The 18434-nt window shown below is 44.2% G+C and overlaps 1 long non-coding RNA gene across 1 annotated transcript; it reads left to right on the top strand.

Moving 5' to 3' along the window:
- Nucleotides 1-65: 65 nt before the first annotated feature.
- Nucleotides 66-16252, top strand: LOC140683698 (uncharacterized). Its single transcript, XR_012055032.1, has 3 exons — nucleotides 66-190; nucleotides 11959-12125; nucleotides 15694-16252. It is a non-coding gene; the product is annotated as an uncharacterized lncRNA (long non-coding RNA).
- Nucleotides 16253-18434: the final 2182 nt, after the last annotated feature.

Below are 18434 nucleotides of genomic sequence, written 5' to 3'. Positions count from 1 at the left end.
GGTCACCCCGCTGTCCATCTCTCACCGGGCATTTGTGAAGATCTTGCTCCCCTCCGCCCGTAACACACGAGCCAGATCAGCTCCCTGCCAAGCGCTCCGGAGTCCCGGGCGGTGGCAGCAGCCCCGGTCTCCTTTCTTTCGGTGCCGCGAGTTGTGTTATCGGGCACATGAGCGTGCGTTGGAGAGTTGTGTAAGTCCCGGGAAATGTATAAGTCCCTCCCGGCCGGGCGCGTCCCCGGCCGCCCCGTCCCGCTGGGCTCCGCGGGCGCTCCGATGGCTAGCGGGCGCTTGCGGGGCCGGGAGCCAAGCACAGCGATAATCCCTGCTGGGAACGACTTGAAGTTTAGCATCTCGCTTACCGGAGGATCTGTACCAGGCGGGTTTTATTTTGCTTTTGTTTGGGAGTTCCCCACCTCGTTTGTTTGTGTTTCCAAATTCCGGATTCCTGACAAAATACATTCGGAGTCGTATGTTCTCCGCAGAAATTTAATCTTTTAACTGTGGTGACTGCCCCTGTCTGCCGGTTCCCCCCTCCATCCCCTTTCCACCTTCCTAGGAAAGTTTTCCTCCCGCCCCTGCTGTCGGACGCTGGCCGAGAGGGGCCGGGACGGGGCGGGGAGGGTTCGGCACCAGCTTGGACACCTCCGCCTTATCCTGGCTCTCGGCGGCACACGGAGCCGCGGCCGCTCAGCAGCCCGGAGGACTTGAAGGCTCGCGGCGAGGGGGCTGCCCTTGCTACAACTCGGTCCCTTGTCGGGACAGGGGCAGCCCCCTCGCCGCCCCGCCTGGCCGCTCGGGCTGCGGCTGCCCGACCCGGTCTCCGGCAAGCAGCACCTGCCGGAGGGAGACGCGGGGAGCTGCTGCCGGCGTCGCCGCAAAAGCACAGAGCGGCCAAGAGTCTCCCGCTCAGCGCGGCGTGGCCCCGCGACCCTCACCGTGGCCGCACTGCTCTCGCCTCTCCGGCTTTCCAGGCGGCGACAGCACGATGCTGCTCCGGACAGAGGGAGGGAGGCACGGCGGGTCGGGACGAAAGAAGGGCCGGGGGGCCGATGACTCCGGCTTTCCTTTCGGGGCAGGCTGCGAGCTCGATGGGCCGCAGGGAGCGGGCATCTTCCCGGCGCGGCCCCGCTCGGCAGCGCCGGTGCCGCTTCTGCCTGCGGGCGGAGTTTGCCCCGGCTGCTTTATATTTAGCAGCCGACGGTACCAATGACTCAGTTTTCCACTCGGTTAAATCCCGTGGAAGATACAGGTGGTTTGGTTCGTTCGCGGGGGTGCGTGCGGCAAAGGGCCGTTGCGAATGAGAAACCGGCGCCAGCTCTTTTGTACGCCGACATCCGCCATCTCTGCAATTATATTTGGTGGCACGTCGGGTGTTTGCCCTTTCATGTGGATGTTGCTACTATGTAAAGGAACAGCGGGATTTCATGCCTCATTGCCCTACCGGCACATCCTTTTCATGCCCGTATTTGCAAAGTTACTAAAAGCTCCGCGGCTGCTCACTCACAACAGAAGCGAGCGTCCCCGGGCATGGTGAAGACAGCTCCAGGGAACTTGGGACGCATTCCCCACAATGGCCCCTTTGATCTGAACAAAAAACCAAACCAAACCAAAACACAAACTCCCCCTCAGCCCCCCTCAAAAAAAAAAAAAAAAAAAAAAAAAACCCACGAAAAATAATCCCACGAACAAACAACCCAAAAAAGTATCGGGATCTCTCGGGAGAAGTGGACTAGCAGGAGCAGCCTGTGACACCCGACTGCAATTTGAAGTACAAACGCTTTAGGAATCTGGGATTAGGCTCAGTAGTTTCAGTGCTGGACGTGGAGGTTTCCAGAATATTTTAAAAATATCAATAAACCAAAAAAAAAAAACAAAAAAAAAACCCCCAAATTATTTGTCGTTGTCTGTGCCGTAACGACACGGGGAGGCCTGAGATAGCCAGGCCTGCTCCCGTCCGGGATCCTCGTGCTGGGTGCCCAGGGAGCGGCCGGGAAACGCTGCCCTGCCTTAGACATCGCCTTTCAAAGCAGGGCGAGTTTTGGTAGGTCTAAGTCCGTGTTACTCGGCCTGGGCTGCAGCTGCTCGAGAGACTCCTGCAAATGCGGGGGGAAGAGGGTGTGTGTGGATGCACAGGGTCGAGCGTGGGTGTCTGAATTCCCGCTAAAGCACGCGAATCACCCGGGGATGTTGGTGCGTTTCCGAGCTGTCCCGGGGTTTTGCACAGAAATCTTTCATGTCACGCGTCGCTGCCGCTGGATTTGTAATTTCTGCTCACTCTGGAAATAGCTCCTGCTGCTTTATGGTATTTTTTTCCCCTGGGGCACAGCTCCCGCATGCTGTTTTCCTACAGAAATCTGAGCTATCTTATGGTTACCTCCCCGAGTAGAGCTTATGTCAGCGTCGTTCGTCGTCGATCCGGCTGCTAAATCCTCTTGGCAGCCTCGCTAAAGGCCCTCCTCCGGGAAACTTCTGTTTTCATCTTGCCTAAATTAATTTTGTTTTGTTTTAATTGTTTTTGAGAGATCTACCTGCTCCTTGGGTGAGAAATTACGGCCTTTCCCGGGTCGCACCGAGGAAGGCAAGCCCTCGCACCTCTGCCAGGTGTCAGGCGACAGGTGCGCTGCGACAGGCAGGGGCTCCGTGGCGCGGCACCAGCACCGCGACCCACGGGCCAAGCCTCTAGCTGTGCTTTGGTCCTGGCTGTACGGCACACGTGTCTCTTTCTCCAGTGGCCCCATAAAGCGCGGATCCCGGCAATACTTGCTGCGGCGGGATTGCCCGCTCAGCTGGCAGCACGCAGCGCTGACAGCCACGCAGTCGAAGCCCAGAGAAATGCATCTTTCGCCGTTCCCCCTTGCTTTTCCCTCCTAAGGGAAAAAAAGCCTGTCGGACTGGAGGCCCCGGGACAGCCCCCGCTTTCACCCACCACCCATGCCACTCGCCACGCAGATCTCCCTGCAGGCGACCCTCGCTCCCCGGAGTCCCCGAGCGGCGTTTTCCCGGGAGAGGCAGTCCCGGCGGGCGGGCGGGCGGCGGCTCCGTGGTGGAGGCTCCCCGGCTCGCAGGCTTCCTTGTCCCGGCCGGGGGGCGTCGCGGGGAGGTCAGGCAGCTCCCTCTCCCTCCCTCCTTTCTGCTTTCTTGTGGGTTTGTTGTTTGGGGGGTTTTGTTTGTTTGTTTGTACTCTCGGCAGACGCGGTGCTCGCGGTGGCCGCGGGGCCCGGTGCGTCCCACGAGGCCGGCCCGGCGCTCCGGGACGCGGTGCCGCCCGCGGCCCCGACCGCGGCTGAGCCGTGCGGGCGCCTCCAGAGCCCGCTTGCTAAATAAGCAAAGCAATACATTTATTGCTACGTCTAGAGAGCCGGCTCCCGTGAAGTGACTCTCTTCTGCTCCGTTCCCTAGAATGAAATTTCCTGTCCCCCGAGATTTCAGGGTTTTAGACGTCGCTGTGAGACACTTAGCATTAAATAGTTAGGGAGTTTAAAAACTATGTAAAAAATGTGCATGGCCTTCTGAAGGAGCTGAAGTTTTGCTCGGCAGCTCTCTTCAAGGGGACTCAAGATTGTCCCGAGTTTCTTTACTGAACATGGTAGGTACTCAGACTCTAAGTCTTTGAGCTTTTTTTTTTTTTCGACTTTACACTTTCCTTCTTAAAAAGCCATTTGCATCTCATATCCTTCGCTCAGTAAGCAGCCTCTTGGGGATAGATGTTCTACTTTTAAGTTAACTTTCTCTATTAGGAAATAAATCTCTTAAGAACAGGAGAGAAATGCACATCCCATTCACAGACCGGGACGCTGGTTTTGGTTTTTTAGTGGTTTGTTTTTTGGGGTTTTTTTTCTTTTTTTTTTCTTTTTTTTTCTTGATGGACTCATTGCTACCTGCCAGGAAAACAAGAGAAAAAGCTTTCTTGATTTTTTTTTCCTCTTATGTGATTGTAAATATATGCTTAAAATTATTTCTGGCCACATTCATACCAAGGTGGGATTGACAGACTGAAGAAAGAGCAGAGACCTGAGGAAACCGTGTGTGACAGCTGAAGGAAATAATGCTAAAAAAAAACCCCAAAACAAGGAGAGCCTTTAAAACGTGGCTTTGCCTAGACAGTGGCTACACACGGGTGGAAGTGGATGCATGACATTCCATGCAGGTCTGTATTGTGGAGGAGTATTTGACTATTAGCTGGGGTGTAGGATTTTTGCCAATGGATCACAGAAGGGCCTGATCACCTGTGGGTGATTCCTGCAGTAGTACAATAACCCCACAGATACTGATAAAATTGCAATTCCCTGAGATGGATGCAATCACTCCAGTAGATCACTTCAGTTTTGGGAAGGATAAAAAATGCAGAAAGTTTTGCTACAATGAATTTCAAGCTGAAGATGATGGAGGAAAAAAGTAGGAAGAAAAATGCAGTGGGTATTTATAGACCTTTCTAAGTAACAACTTTTAATGATGTTTATCACTGAGCTACACCTCCACAAATCTGATCTTGGTCAAGTAGTGAAGTTGATTACTGGGATTTTAGGCTGATGACAGAAATGTAACTCTGCATCTCCTGTAGTGTGTCACACTACTTCTCTGTTTTCGGTGCCTACAGGGGTCAATGAATGCACCCTCCTGGGTCGAGTGCTTCCTCCTGGCCCCTAGTCAATAGGTGCTGCATGTTTGTCCAGAGCATGAAATGCTCTCCCTGAGAGCTGTCACTACATTGTAGGTGACACAGAAAGACAGGAACACCTCCTCTGGCTCCCACTGTCTGGTGATAATGAGGGTGATTGAACAGCACCCCAAGGAAGGGCAGCTGGAGAGGACAAACGCTGCAGTTGAGAGCCTCATCCTTAACTCTTTGCACCTTGGCACACTTCCTATGTGAGCTCAGGCATTCAGGAAAATTAATTAAATTAACAAAAGGTGTAAATTAAAAGTGTCTGTGAACTGTATTGAAACTCAGTTTGCATGCTCTTATTCACAACAGAACTGGCTGCAATTTGATTTAAATTAACTCACTTTCAGAATAAAAAAACATTGAATAGCATAAAAGCAGCTTTAATTTTAAATGGATGTCTACATAGAATTGTTTGTGGTTTAACTAATCCACTCTAAATATTAAGTCTGTTGATTTTCCTGGGCATTTCCATCTAGGCTAGTTTGCTTTGTGCCTCTCTTTTAGGCTCCTATCACTAAAATTGAAATAGTATTTGCCTGCAAAAGTTTAAAGTAATTGTGTGAAGGATCTTGGTAAATGACAGCATTTTGCCTGATACTCAGTACACATGTTCTGCAAAAGCCAGGGCTTGATTTTCTATACATGTGCAAAGTTCTTGCCAGGTAATATTTTGCAACAACTGTACCCAGCTGTACATGACCAGGGCAGACATGCAGCAGTGGAGAATTAGGGCGTCATTGTGGATTTTAGACTTTCACTGGACATCTCCTGGGATTTGGCTCTCTGTTTTCTTCGAAGACTATGGGCCAAGATTTAAGAACTCTCGAACTTCAGTCATCCTAATGAACGGCTTCAATGGTCTTAAAGGGAACTAGGGCACTTCCTTTTCTAGTGGAAATCAGGCCACTTAATTACCTCACAATAATAGACAAAACCTAATCTCACAGTTTTTTGCACAACATGAATTATGAACTTTAATCTATTTTAGCATTTGTGTTATTAAAATCAATAGATCTATATCAAGAATAAAACTATCCTATTATAATGGAAATAGAGTACTTGTAAAATAAGCACATAATCACAGTTTTCTCATTGAAACTCATTTCTGTTGAAACAAATTTTCACCGTGGTGAAGCATGTTTTAATCCACTAGTAACTGTGGCAAGTCTAGATAAACACATCCCGTGTCAGAAATAGGGACCTTCTTGAATTTTTGTAATAAAAACATGATTTAGTTTTGAACTAAAGCACTTCTATCGTCTTTATTTTTCTTTTTTTTTTCAGTTCCTTCTTCCTTGTCAGCTTTTTACAGCATGTTCCTTTATTTCTTTTATGTTTTTCATGCTGAATGGACTTTTATTTGTGCTTTCTGGATGCCAAAAACTGGAAAATTGTCATTATTTGAGTTTTATTGTTGGTTGCTCTGTTAAGATAAAACCCCCCTATGCTTTCCAGAGAGTTAAGAAGGAACCAATTTTCAGGGAGTGCTAAGGTTTTATCCAAGATTTATTTGTGGAAGAAAATAGTGTATCATCTCCAGGCTTCAAACCGAGCTGTTATAATAAAGCACTTCACCTAATGCTCTAAACATACTCCTTTATATAAACTGTTCATGAGATAGAAATAAACAACCCCAGATATTCTGGATAGATCCATGGTATTTTTGCAAACTTCCTCAGTAACAGTAGTCCTTATTGGCACTTGGAAAGGACTTTGTAACTAGAGATCCTCCAAAGCTAGGTAGGTAAAAGGACACACTAAACATCTGCTTGTCAGTAGAAGTTATGATCTCTGGAAATAAAAAATTATTAATGGAAACAACTTCCAAGTCTCTGAAATAAAACATGTAGGTCAACATGAATACTTAACTGGTAGAATTTGTACACGAATTAAACAGGCATAAATTCAGATAAGAGCCAGGGTCTTACACTGCACAAGTCTGGATCAGAATTTTCAGCCAAAGAGAAACAGTTTTCCCCAAACTGCAAGTTTTACATACTGTCATGAATGTATGTCCATGTAGAGAACAGTTCATCTAAACTACAGGAAGTTCCCTTTTGTTGACTGCTGTCCAAGGGAGAGAAGTTGTCTCTGTTCCATTCTGATGAGTCTTGTGTCTTACAATTGCCTGCGCTTAAACAAGTATTTTCATGATTCTTTAGTTAGTATCGTGTTTGATCCTGCTGAGCCTAATCAGGAAAACCTGTGTTGACTGGATATGTCTTTTGCTTCAAGAAGGAAATTGAAAAGCTCTCTCTGCAGGAACTGGGTCTAATTCCAATTTTCTTCTTACTTTGAAAAGAAAACAATTTTGTGAAGGTATTTTTGATTTATAGTGATAAACATTTTTTCTCATTCAAAATATTATATTACTTTGGTAGTATTTTATTCTAACATAATTCTAATTAATTTTATTCAGTTTATTTTTTTTGTAACACATCATTGAAAATAAATATGTCTTATTACAGCAAAGGTAGATCAGACTTTGAGAAGAAAGCTCTGCAGCTCTGATGATGTGTCAGACTTATAAAAGTGTTCATTACCAGTGACTTAAAAAGTGTTCACTGTTCTTTCTGGTAAAAGAGATTAAAAATTCTGTGCAGACTGAAGGCTTTCCAAAATACTAAATGTTTTCCTTTGCTTGGCAGTTTTTTTTTCTTGTGTTTCCTTTTTTTATGGCTATTGTAAATGTAGGTGAACTTGGTGGGAAAAAGTGATGATGTCTGACTCTAGTTCAGAAGGCTGAATAATTTCTTTATTATGACTATACTATAATACATTAATATACTATTTAAAGGAAGATACTAAAACTACATATCTACCTTTTCTACTGATTATATTTAACTCATAATTTGTAACTTTATTGTGAGAGTCTAGACACACGTAGATTTTATTAGCTATTAAGCTCAAACAATTCTCACCAGAATGTAATCAAGCAATCACCCTAAGTAAACAATTCTCTAAACACATTCCACATAAGAAAAACCAAAATAGAAATAAAATTTGTTTTCTTTTTCTTTCTCTCTGTGTACTTCTATAAAAAATCCTAAGAGAAAAAAAATGTGTTTACCACATATGACAGATGTTAACCAAAGAACACTTAAAATTACTGTGAGAGCATTTTGGTTTTGGTACTTGCTGGTTCTGTGTGAGTGCTGTTGCTCATCTTTGCAAGGAGCAGAGGTGCCATTTTCGGACCTATGCTGTTCCTTTTTCGAGCTCCATCACAAGGCCTGAGGTGGCTGGCAGCACTTCCTCAGGCCTTCACCCTGGGAGTCTCTTTCCCTGGATATATTCAAAAACAGACACAATCCTAAGTAATGCACCCCAGGGGACCCCGCCTGTGCCAGGGGGTTGGAATAGATGACATGCAGTGGTCCTGCCTGACCTTATCCTTTCTGTGGTTTTGTAACTCTTCCGGAATGACAGAAAATGGACACCCCCCTGCCAAAACACCATGAGGTGCCTGGGTGTTTTTATCCTGGTGTAAAGGATAAAACCAGATGCTGCTATTTAATGTATCCTCCCTTCAGCCCCCAGTTTAGCCATTGTTGTATTGTTTTTGACCATGGAACACTTCTTTAACTGAAGATTTTAGCTTCATTTTCTGAGCCAAATCTCAGGTCTCTGAAACTTTCTCTTCTTTGGGGCCATTGCTCCTACTTGGAAAGCTGCCCTGACCTTCTGCAAGCCTTTCTCCTTAGCTTTATTTCTGACCGTTCCTTTATTTTCTACTGCTCTTCATGAGACATGCTCCCTTCCTTTTTGCCAGCTCCTTCTCTGAGAACAACCTGATGATGTCTTCTGGATTGCAGCTCACAGAACTTTCTAGCAATGACTTCCCAGTCACAGAATGACTTTATGTGATATCTCTTTTGATAGACTCTCCCTCTTCATATATTCTTCTCCCATCTTTGTCCTTTGCACAGTCAGTATTGAACTTCTTCCTTCTTAAAGCTCATCTTCTCTGCTTCCTTGAACAAGGCTGAGGACATCAGTTCTCTCAGACTTGGAGCAAAAGGTTTTTAATGCTGGTGTCTTCTCCACCTTTTTTTTTTTGCTTAGATGTGAAAGTTGCCTCCAAGTGCAGCAATCAGATCTGCCTGCAAAAGCAGAGGATAATCTGATGTTTCTGCTAGGTAGGCTAAACTTTGTTCAGGCTCCTGCCCAGCTTCTCAAGCACATCTCCTCTCAGTGTTTCTCGGCTTTTAGAAAAGTGGTTCAGTTCATCCTCCTGTTTAATAGCTCTGGCCACATCGCTCCTGTCACTGCCTCAGGACAACTCATTCCTACTCTGCCTGGGACATCCTGCCTTTAACATCTTTGCCCTTCTCCAGCCCTCCCTTGCCCCTGCCTTTTCTCTTACCATATCCTCTCCTCCTTTCTTCTGGTAGTCTGCTCAGCCCAGGTCTACCTGCCTTCCCCATATTGTGTGTGCGGAGTCTCTGAAGTTTTTGGTGGGTTTTCCAGATACTCTCAGGATTAGCAGTGGCTGTGCAGGGTTCCCAACATGAGGGCTGAGGTGAATGTCTGTGACATCTGCTCAGATTCACCATACTGATTTTCCAGGCTCAGCAGGTGCTCCCCAGTACAGATTAGCCCAATTTTTTCCCAAAATTATATTACAATAGCACTGCTGGTTTGTCTCCTGTATTACATTTAAATTGTCCCTAGGGCTAAGCATGGGTGCTGTAAGCCCCAAGTGCATCCAGGATTACTAGGTATGTCCATGTCCCTAAAATGTCAAAATGTTCCCCTCAGCCTTGGTTCTCCTTCTGTCTGGAAACTGCACACCGATGTACTTCAGCATGCATGAAGTTTTTTTTGTGAGGTGACATGTCAGAGCAGTGGCATTTAAACTCCATCACCATCCATCTCTGTGGGAGGTTTGGGTTCCTATAATCAGAGAGGAGTTTTCTTCTCTGATAGGGGAATTCCAAGCTGGCACAGCAGCCCACTGGCTCTGTCAGGGAAGAAAGAGGTGAGAGGGATGAGCTACAGAAACCTCCCTGCTGCTCCCTTCCTGCCAGAGGGGACAAACCTTCCTGCCATAAGAGGGAGTCTGACAGTGAGGAGAAGAGGAAAAATATTCTTGCTGGTATTGAGTAAGGAGAGGGAATTGTCATGCAGAGCAATTGCCCTGCTGGAGACAACTACCAAGCACCTGCCTATTTGAATTTGATAAGTACCCACACAATGGGTCTGTGTCACTTGTGTCACTTGTATGCTCTGCTCTGAAACCAGGTACCCTGCAGGGCTCAGGGGCTCAGGGCACAGTTTCATATTGAGTGAGATTTTTGCTGTGATTGCAGAAAGGCCAGTGTCCTTGTGTTCTATAAGTCCATGGCATCATCTAAAGTCCAACAGGTGTGTTATTAACAAAACAGCCTCTCATTTGTTTCATACAGTAAAACATAACGTACTGCAAGTAAGACATATTTAGATTTCCAGGACCATTCTCTCATGCAGAGTTTCTCCAAAATATTTTTCTAATTAAAATAGTCTCAGATAAAGGCACTGCAGTAAAAAGAGAAAGACAGCTAACAGACCAGCTATAAAGAGGAGGTGCCAGCAACGCATTATGGCCTAGAGAGGAGTGCCTGAGGGAATTGTTGCGTAGTCCATTGATTTCTTCTGTATTGATCTTAAATGGGAAGTAAGAAGACTACAGGACTGATGCTAAATAGAGCATATAAATTTATTTAAAATGTAAGAGATCTGTCAACAGCAGATAGTACATGAGAATGAGAGAAAGCAACCTGAGGAACTCAGGAAACACAGTCCAAGCAAGGTGAATTGTAAGAAAGAGTGGTGCATTCCAGTGAACAGGAGGGCATAGAGTATTTTTAGCATAGCAAGTCTGTAAAGTAGCTCAGCTGATGAAATGGCTGTGCACTTGTGGAGCAGGCCTGTGCAGGGGAATAAATCCTCATGGTGCAGCCAGATGCTGTCGTGTCAGAGACAAGTCATTTAGCCCAGTCAGAAGGCTCAGGAAGAAGGAGATTGGCACTGGTTGCCCTCCTTGGTGTGTTTCATGCTGTCCTTGCCTTCTTCAAGTCACAATTTTTCAATTCAGAATATGCTTTGTGCAGATATCAGAGTCAATACAGGAGATATTTAGAGGAATGATAACTCTGTGTAGAAAGACAACAGAATTTCATTGCTAGGGTCAGGGGTAGTACAAAGTACACATGTCCACAACATCCCTGAGTCCACACAGCTGTTTCTCACCTTCTCCTTCCCTGTGGTCATGGAGAGCATTTGCTTTACTATCACACCCATCTCCTTTTTCATGTGTGCCTGCAGAGGTTAAGACTCTTTAGTTGGGAAAAATTCAAGCCCTTCAAAAAGAATGGGAGAACCTGTTGAGTTAATTTTCAGTGTAGCCAGTTTTTCAGTCTTGGGTTGGCTGGACTTGTGATATTTTGCTGGTGTTTCATGGTTGCTGACAAAATGACTAGGTAAGTATTTCACAGAGTCATCTAAGGAAGAAAAGAAAATATCCTAACAGAACACATTCCAGCAGATGACGAACTTTTAAAAATATATTTTGGTACTTGCTTATATAACCCTACATCACATACAAAATTGTAATGGATGAGAAAATGCACTAACATCTCTTTTCCTACATCAATAAGCATGTTGTTCAGTAAAGACATGTTCAAATACCTCTTGTGAGAGCTATTATGAGCCTTAGAGCATAGGACATGACGAACACTTGTTCTGAAGTAATGGTGTAAACAATCTGTTGCTATTTTATACTTCAATAGGTTTGAGAAGGCTACATAATGCCTTATACAAAGATCTCTGGTATTTTGGCAATAGGAACATTTTCATTGGTTTCTATATTAGCACCATCACATAGTCTAGTTATTAATCACTTCTCAATCACTAATTAACTAAATAACTAGTGCTTTAAAATCTGTGTCTTGTCAATATACAGTAAGTCAGTTTTTAAGTATGGTAGCAATTAATGTTGAACTTTCCTTTGCACTTTTTAACAGATTGAGTGCTCTTCCTAGACTCAAAATATCTAGACTTAATGGCTCCCATGTAATAAATAAAATTGTTCATATGGCAATGCTGCAAAACTCCAGTCCAAAGGGTGAAAATTTTACAAAAAAATGTTCCAATAATAATAAATGCAAATTTTGCTGTGACCACTTGGTGTCATCTAGTCAGAGCTACTTAGTTTCTTGTTCTAGACTTGGTTTTAGTGTTAAAAAAAAAATCACATTTAATCTTGTTTATCTGAGACTCAGAGGACCAATACCAGCTCTTATTCTTTTTAGGTAAGCTCCTCAGAGACAGCATTGCAGTATCACCAGAAGACTACCCGTTTTAAGAACTGTATTCCCTCTTAGAAATGCTACTTTGGGGGCAGACCGAGGCACATAACTGAGACTTTTGTCCTGATTGCAAAGATATTTTGCTGCCAGTGCTGCTGGAGAACAGACAGGTGAGTACATCCTGCCTGCTATAGCTGAGGTGATGCACAAGTGTCCAGTGTCCAGCAGACAGCACTATTCGGTGGCACAGGTGCAATCTTCAGGAGCTCTCATGAAATTCTTGTGTCAGCTCAGGACAGCTCTTCATTCACCCTGCATCTTGAGCCCTCTACTTCTTTGCCAGTCTACTAGCAACAGGAAAACACTCAGCCCTCAAATGAAACAAACAACCCCAATCTCTGAGGAGAAACACATTTTTCAAGAATTCTTTGTGAGGTGGAACACTTGGAATTATTTTTATTTCTTTGTAAAGAGCCTTCTCTGTTCTGCTCTCCGGTTGGGTGATCCTGCATTGAGTTAGACCCAGCCAATGCATAATTGCTTGAAACTGGATCCAAGGCTTGGAAAATTTTTTTGTGTTTAAATCTGTACCTAATCAAATATCTACTCACTCTGTGAGGAATAAGAATGTAAAGCAGAGAGGGGGAATATTTCCCATTGGTAGAAATGAAAGGCAATATTTTGGTTTGTTTGCTTTGCAGCCACTAAAATTCAGTTTACCAGGATACTAGGTTAGAGAGAGGATGCTTCTGAAAGGGTTTTAATTGTTTCATATATCACAGTTTGCTGTGTTTTAAATATTTATGTCAATTACCTTTGCTGCTGACAGGCTAAGGAATCCAACTGTGTCTTGTGCTACTTACCACAGCATTGTAATATGGAGAGTATAATGAAACTGGGAAAAGAAACAGAGGTAGAATTAAGTGCAATTAATATCGTGCAACAAATGAGCAGTTGATTACTTATAAAAAAGAACCTTGTCAGCACTGTGACAATCCAGTGATTCAAAGATCAGAACTTTGCAGATTGATGTTGACAAATGGGAGGGAATTCGCATAAAATAACTCAACCCAGTGTTGGACTTAAAAGACTTGTTTATGGGATAGATTAGGACAGCTAGATAAACTCTGTCTAAATACTTTCATAACAGTAGTGAATGTGGTATACAGTGCTGCATGTTGAAGGGCTTAGTGGAAGTTGAGGGATCCAGTAATCCCTTACCAAGTTGTAGCCTGTAAGCATGAAGACAGGATAGAAGTGGGTAAGGATTGCTGAAGGAGCCCAAGTGCTTAGATGAAAAGGAGGAAAACTCGTGCCAAACACTAGGAAATATTACCTCCTGTGAGAACTGTTAGGCTGTGGTTAGAAGTTATACAAAACCCCTTAGCTGAGTCATTTAAACTGAATTGTAAAACACACTAGAAAATATGCTGTATTGGCAGAGAGCACGCCTAGATCAGGAACAACCAGCCTACTCCCTGGTTTCCTTTTTCCCAAGGGCCCTTTACTGCTGGTGTGGTAGATCTCAATTGACTTAGCAAGAGGCAGAAGAGGGATGGCTGGAGGCAAAGAGGGAAAATTCAGTACATGAGTGTTGTGCATGGCGGGAGCTCAGCATGGCTGCTCTTACATATGTGCAGCATCCCCGTGGACACGGAACGTCACAACGCTGACCGGCAGGAGCCACGTGTGCCTTGTCCCACAATGAGCTCTTTATCAGCTCAGATCTAATCTTCCCTGTATCACTGATCAAAGGGATCTGCATCAAGAGGAACCACCAGGAGATATAATGGGGTGAGCTGGGGAATCTGTCACAGCTGCTGTGATTGCATCCGTGTTGATGGCTGGTTGCGCCCATGGAAGAGGGTGAGGAGTGAGACGCAGGAGGCTTGCAAAGACACGTCACCTTGCCACACTGATGTGTTTTCACCTCTTTCTACTACCACCACCACAGATTTCCCACATTTTTAGTTAAGAAGAAAAAGGGTTGAATGTGTCACTCTGTACATGTCATGTTTCCTTCCTTTTTTTGTATTGATAAAGCAGGAGTTACAGGATTTTGGGGGGAAGCTCTATGGAAGTTGCAAGCAGCCTGGAAAAAAGAATCGCTCTCTTGGGAGCCTCAGAAGAAAGCTACAAAGTGAAAAATATTGTTCTCCGCTTCATGGAAAATGCTGGATGAGCTTACTCATCCTGCTGAGGTCACCATGAAAGCTCAGTGGTGCCCAGCTTCACCACCATGCACATTTAGTTATTTGATCTCCAGGAGATTTCTTTCCATGGCTTTATACTTTGTGGCCAGCACTTTGTTCTCCTGGCTAAAATTAATTTAAAACACAGTTTTTAGCACCAACACTGTCTTCATTGTGAGAGATTATTTGTGATTTTAGTGATTAGAGTTTGTGAAGTTTCAATTCTCAGTCTGTATTTGTTGGAGAAGCTTGTTTTTAATTTAATGTATGAAGGCCACCTGCAAGTACACTATGAAGATGATCAGCAGGGAATCTCATTTCTGTATAGCATCTATAACTCCATCATAATAAAATGACCCCAAAGACACAAAGAGTTAAGCACATTAAGTATTTTAATGTGCTATTTATTTACTGTATGCCTCCAAGATGCAGAAATGTTTTCTGTGGCGCAAAATGTTATTTGTATTACACAGCTGGGCATGGCCCAGCCTTAGGAATAGATTCACAATGGGACACTGAAGTTTTGACTCTCAGCATTGGCTGGCAAAGCCCATGTCTTTGCATTAGGCTCCCAAAGATATGCAAGCATGTTATGGGGAGAGCACAGCACCCTAACAGCAGTTGCACTCTGGCATGTGCAGTGTCATGTGCAGTGGGTGTAAAGGATGTGTACATGTTGCTTAGCAGGCTAGTAGGACACACCATGGGGATATCCATGCTCCAGGCCTTTCCAGATCTCTGGTGATGGGCTCCTGTGGGACACACACTGAAGCTGGGCTGCTGTGGGACGCATACTGAAGCTCTCCCTTCAAGGCAAACCCCAAAGCATCCCATGTTGGAAGTTTTCAACAACACAGCCAGCCTGGTCTGAGGCGAGTGATGGAGAGTCTGGGCTTGCCCTGGAAAAAGATGAGGGAGGAGGAAAGTGCAAATAGGAGGCAGAGAATTGTAGGAGAGCCCAGCCCACTCTTCTTGCTCAGGGGTGGATGCCTGGTGTAAGGAGCAAGGACCCCAGCAGCAGGTGCTGGTCATGCAAGGCAAAGGAGCAAACCCAGTTTCTCAGGCCCATGCCACCAGCAGAGCAGAGCAAGGTGCTGCCATCCTCTGCAGGCCAGGGCTCTTCTCAGCTGCTCATGGCCAGTCCCAGCCCTGTGCTGCAGCCAGCCCTGGCTTATCTCTTTCTCTACAAATCTACGTAGAGATGAAGTGCTTGTTCCTTCCATGCTTCAGAACTGATGGATGTGGGAGAGGATATTCACTTTCACTTCCACTGAAGCAATGGCCTTTTGGGATGACCGAAGGGAAAAAAAAAAAAATAGCAGACCTTGTCTTGCAAGGACAGCATGAATGAGAGCAGCCTGGCATGGAGGAGGAAAGTTTCAGGACACAGTGAACTGTGACCTTGAGCCCAACCAGCACAATCCATCCTCTCCAGGATTTAGAAAGTAATTGTAATAACTTTTAATTAGAGTATTTAATACTTCTCAAGTGTTTAAATTTTAGGGAATTTTGACCCAGGCATCTCTTTTCTTTTGATGTATTAAAGCAGGGAAGAGCAGACACAGCCAGACTTTTTGCACATGTGAATATGCAAGTTGCAAGATGGTGGGATGTTCTGCAGAAGATGTCCTCTGGCAGAACCTTTGGCTGAGCATGTTGAATTCCCATGGAATGTAAAGTACAATCCCTTTTCTCTCTGTCAGGCTTACAGGATGGGTAGCAAAAGTGGACCTGGAAAGTTTTAAAGTTTAACAGGGCCTGTGGGTTGTTCATTTGATAATGTTTTTTTGCAGAATATGATAGGTATCCTGTTCTGGGAGAAAAATTCAGTGAATAAATACAAGTTTTTGCTTTCAATGCTCTCCTCCTGGACTCCTGCTGTCAAAGGGCTGCAGAATTCAGAGATTATTTTGGCAGTTCCAAAAATCTGTCATACAGATCTGTGTTTTTTTCCTTGTATTTGTCAACGTATGACTAAGCACAAGTATTACAGGAAACATGGAAATGTTTCGGCTTTAAAGAATGGCTGTGGAAAAAGACCTCCTACTGATTAACAACTGTTGTTTAATAAAATAATTTTTGGATGTCCAAATTGCTGATTGTTCCAGTGACCAGAAGGGATCCCACCAGTCCCATGTCATCAGCCTGTGTGCTCTGAGAAGAGGCTTTTCTGCAGCCATTTCCTGCTTCAAAACAATGGATCATGAGAGATGCCCGTCTTTGCTCCCTGAACTGCTTAGCCCAGTCCCTAGGGTGGCATTAAAACCATGGGAGAACAAACTAGGAGAGGAGCTGGAGTGTGAGGATGTGTCTTTGTTTCAGAGATGAAACCCATGGGATGAAAACCCAGCTAGGATGGGAACAGAGATCCCTTATGTCTGGAGCATTTAGGGTCAGTGTGAGTGTATCAGGTTCTGTCTAGAAGGAGAGCAGAGAGGACCAGGGACCCACAAGAAGTTCACCAGGAGCTTTTCTGTTCTGAATTTCTCGCTCCATAGCAGGGACCAAGCCCAGCTGCTCTTACGCTGTCCTCTGTGGGGCTGGAACTCAGGGCCCGCTGCACACACCCCAAAATCCTGGGTGGCACTGGGGGTATTTTGACATAATTGTGCTCATTCAAAGGCTCACACACACACACACACACACAAACGCACAGAGACACACACACACAGAGAAACTTTTATTTCTGTTACATTTTGTGGCTGTTCTTGCTGCGCTGTGAGGTTTCCATCTAGTTTGTCTATCTTGTGAAGTGGCAGAGTGCTGCTGCATGGCTTGTCACAGGTGATGTGGGCAGTGCTGCAGATGAACTCTCCATCGTGAACCAGGGCTTCACTGACAGTGTCATTCAGGTCTGACACTTTCCTAGCAATACTTGTTCCCTCTGCCAGTTTCTTTATGGACACAATACTTCAGTTCCATGCAGCTGGGTATTCTTAGTCTAAACGTGGCTGAAGGCAACAAATTAATGTCACTGCCCATTTTTAATGTTGGTTTGTTTTGTTTTGGGTTTTTTAATAGGCAACCAGCAGATGTGAGCAAGGGTTGCTTATTGACATTAATCATTACCCTGTTGATAGCCCTGGGCAGGCAGCTTTAATTGACCAGAACTGAATCCAGTAATCGTATCATGGAAAATATACATCACATTTATTTCAGTAGCACATCTGAATACAGTAATATGAGTTCATGGCAAAATTCTCAGTGACTGCATTAGAAGCAGGAGTAGAGCCATTGTCTGATAGCACAGATGTAGCTGAGCTGTGCCCCACAATCTGCTATGCTTAGGCAGGACAGTGAAGTTATGTCCAAAAAGTCATAAAATTACCCTCCAGGATCCTACAGACCAAGCCCTGTTCAGACAAATAAAGAGAAGTCTGTACATGGTGGTTGTAGAGCTGTGTTTTTCATTGTTTTCTTTGAGTACAGCCCTTCAATAGAAGGGATGGTCACAGTCTCTTCAAACAGCAGAAATGCTCTAGTAAGAATACATAAAAGATACCATACAAAAAAAAAATTACAGAAGACTACTTTAACCCAACTACCTACAGAAAATTATAGTTTAAAAAATCACAGAGAAAGTAAAGCAAGTGAAAAAACCCCTTGAGATTTAGTTTGATCACTTTATGACTGGGGAAAAATCCCAAGAAATTAATAAACAAACAATATTGATATATTGACTAATGTGTTAATGAATTCAATTTTTGTTAAATATATATTAGATATTAAATGGAAAAGAAACAAGGATGAATAGATGGCCAAATAGTCAATTGAGCCTATTTTTTCCATGGTGAATGCAGTGTGTTCAAAAGAATGGTTGGGAGATGAGGTTTGGGACTGTGTTAAGTTACCATGACTGACAGAATCCAGGCAGAGCAGATGTGATTAGTGGCCTAAACTTGACTGTGGATATATTCCTGTGAACCTTTTCTCATCCTGTTCCATGCAGCAACATTCTAATAGCTAAATATTTACTATAATGATTTTAAAATGTGGATGAATATGCTGATTTGTAAAAATAGGTATCTTGATGGTGAGCAGAGCCCTTGGGTTCAATGAGTATATGTTATATATGCTTCACTTTGTGCATTAACTATATGTATTTCTATTTGTTAAGGTGGTTTGCTGACCATTAAAGCTCCAAATAGCCAAAATGTCTCTTTTGAAATGGTAGAATTATTAACCAGTAGAATTGTGTACAGTATGCAAGTTACACTTAAGTTTAATTCTTGTTCAAGTTTTTTGTATAAAACTAGGACCTTTTTTACATGGGAAAAATAAAACCAC

Source organism: Taeniopygia guttata, chromosome 3 (assembly GCF_048771995.1).
Source record: "Taeniopygia guttata chromosome 3, bTaeGut7.mat, whole genome shotgun sequence".
Taxonomy (NCBI): Eukaryota; Metazoa; Chordata; class Aves; order Passeriformes; family Estrildidae; genus Taeniopygia; species Taeniopygia guttata.
Note: the sequence above shows the minus strand (reverse complement) of the source record. Positions and strands in the feature narration are given on the sequence as shown.